Source organism: Chiloscyllium plagiosum, chromosome 8 (assembly GCF_004010195.1).
Source record: "Chiloscyllium plagiosum isolate BGI_BamShark_2017 chromosome 8, ASM401019v2, whole genome shotgun sequence".
Taxonomy (NCBI): Eukaryota; Metazoa; Chordata; class Chondrichthyes; order Orectolobiformes; family Hemiscylliidae; genus Chiloscyllium; species Chiloscyllium plagiosum.
In genome coordinates this window covers 46,132,854-46,135,913 of record NC_057717.1, presented here as the reverse complement: position 1 = coordinate 46,135,913, position 3,060 = coordinate 46,132,854, and positions in this window count along the sequence as shown.

Sequence of the window (3,060 nt, the reverse complement as noted above, 5' to 3'; positions counted from 1 at the left end):
CTACAGTTTTTCAGCCATTCACACATTTCATCAGGATCCCTTTGTAATCTCAGAAAACCTTCTTCACTGTCCACAATGCCACCCTCCAGTCTAACAGCCTATCAAATGCAGCTCTCAATTGTACAAATATCTCTGCTAGTGGCCCTACAATTTCTTCACCAGCTTCCCACAATGCCTTGAGATGCATTTGATCAGGTCCTGGGGATTTATCTACCTTTGTGTTTTAAAACCTCCAGCACCTCCTTTTCTACAATTTGGACTCATTTCAAGACATTGAGTCTTAAAGATGTACAGCACGGAAACAGGCCCTTTGGACCAACTCCTGCATGGTGTTTCGAGTCGCATTTGCCACAATTTTGCCAATATTCCTCTAAACCTTTGCTTTTCATACACCCATCCACATGCCTTTTAAATGTATGTCTATCAGCCTCCACTATTTGCTCTGGCAGCTTATCCCATCCACTCTGCGAGAGTCAGTTGTCCTTTAGATCCCTTTGAAAAGTTTCCCTCGCCTGGGGAAATAATCTTGTCTCTTGAACCTGTCGATGACTATCATGATCTTAAACACCTTTTATCGGTTAACTCCTCAGCTTCCCATGTTCAACTGAAAACAGCCCCAGCCTATTCAGGCTTCTCCCTGAATCGCAAGCCCTCCAACCCTGGCAACAACTTTGGTCATTTCTTCTGAACCCTTTCATGTTCCACGACATCCTTCCGATGGCATTGAGATCAGAATTGCACACAGTATTCCAATAGTGGTCAGGCCAAACACTGTTTAGTTCCATGAGCGCCCCAGTCTTTATCCACAGTAAGTTCCAAAGTGAAATATTTGTTTCGGATCTTGTAGTTTCACACATCGTTGGCTTCATTGATCATTAAGAATACCGGGTTTGTCCCTACCTCTTCTTTTCCTCTTAATACACTTGCAGAGTCTCTTTGGATTCTCCTTAACGTTCTCTGCCAAATCTATCTCATGTCCTCTTTTTACATTCCTGATTTCCATCCTAAGTGTATTTCTACTGCCCCGATGCTCCCTTGAGTCAGCCAGTTATATCTGACATGTGACCTCTTTTTTTCTTGACCACAGTCTCGAAACTCAGCCAGTGTTTCCTAATTCAGTCAGCATTGAGCTGCACACTAACAGGAACACGCTGGCGTTGAACCCTCCTGTTATCTCGGTTTTAAAATATTCCTACTTGCCAGGCTTCCCTTTATCTGCAAATAGCCTCCACAGATCTACTTTAAAAATTCATGTCTTATACTATCTTGCTCCATTGAATAACTTTAACTTGTGGACCAGGTCCTTTTCCATCGCTATTTTCAAACTAATACAATTGTGGTAACTTTCCAAAGAGCTCCCCCACTAACACCTCAGTCCTGTTCCCTACCTTGTTTCCCACGGGGAGGTCAGGTTTAGCCCCATTCTCCAGTTGGACCACTTACATAATGACTAGGAGTTTTCGGAACACACTTAACAAATTCCTTCCATCCAAATGCTTAACTTAGTAGCAATCCCAGTCCAGGTTTGGAACGGTTAAGATCCCCTATCATTACAACCCTATTAATTTAAGAGATATCTGAAATCTCCTGATATATTTGCTCCTTCATCTCCCATTGACTATCGCTGTCGTACGATCGTAGAAAACTAACGACCAGTTTTATTTCTCAGTTCCACTAATATCGCTTAACTGGGCGATGCTGCATGAATCCTCCCTCTCGGTCCTGCTGGGATGTTTCCCCCAATCAAAACCACCAGCTCTCCTCCTGTTGTGCCTCCTGTTCTATCCTTCCTGAAGAGTCTGTCTCCGGAACATTGAGCTGCTGGTCCTGTTGCTCCCTCAACTGTGTTTTTGTAATATCTATGGTATCCCAATCCCATGTTCCCATCCATGCTCTGGGTTCATCGGCCTTATCTGTCTGGCACTTTGCATTGAAATAACTGCAGTTTAATCCACCAGTTTTTCCTAATTGTCTGCTATGTTCTTGCCTGCCTTGCCTACTTATATTGCTCTCTTGAACATTTGTACCAGCCTCAACTTTCTTTCTGGCCCTACGACTCTTTGGGGTCACACAGCCCTGCCAGATGAGTTTAAATGCTCTCGAGCAGCTCCAGCAATGCTTCCCAAGGGAATGTGGGTCCCCCCTCCTGCTCACAGTTCAAGTGTATTCCCCACCCTGTTGACCTGTGCTGACACCTTCAGACATCCAGGGACTTGCCCACCAATGTCCCTATATTCCTCAGTACCCCAGGAGGACCTTCCATTCATGATGTATATCATTTGTTAATTAAACTTGCCACAGTGCATTACCTCACCGTGATCTGAAGTAAACTCTGTCTGACATTACTCTGCTCAGTTTATCATGTGATGGATATCAGACTGCAGCCTGAGTGCATCCCCCTCACTGTGGAGAACACCCTCACCTTTCATGTCATCTGCAAACCTACTAATGTTACCTTCTGCTTTCACATCCCAGTGATTAATGTCCATAATGAACAGCAAAGGCTCCTGCACAGATACCTGTGGTACACCTGCTGGGCAAAGGCTTTCAATCACAAAACCAACCCTCCACCAATTGTGGAGCCAATTTACCAATGTACCTTGGAACCCATGGTACCTTCCCTTTTGGTCCAGCCTTCCGTGTGGGACCTTAATGAACTCCATATAAACCACATCATCTGCACTGCCCTCATCAATATCAGAGGACAGTCGTCTCGCAAATCCATACAGACAATCCCTAATGAAATTGCGGGGGTATCCACTTTTGGCGAATACATTGTATAGGTGTTCTTCTTCCTCTTTTTCCAGTTCTGGTATACTGCAGTGTGTTGTGGCCCTTTTGAATAGTGTCTTGATGCAACTTCTTTTGTGTGTGTTGGGGTGGATGCTTTCGTAGTTCAGGACTCGGTCTGTGTGTGTGGGTTTCCTGTATGCCTTTGTGGTGAATTCTCCGTTAGATGTTCTCTGTACCGTCACATCTAGGAATGGGAGTTTGTTGTACTTTTCTTCCTCTCTAGTGAATCGGATTCCTGTGAGTGTGGCGTTGATGATCCGGTGTGTG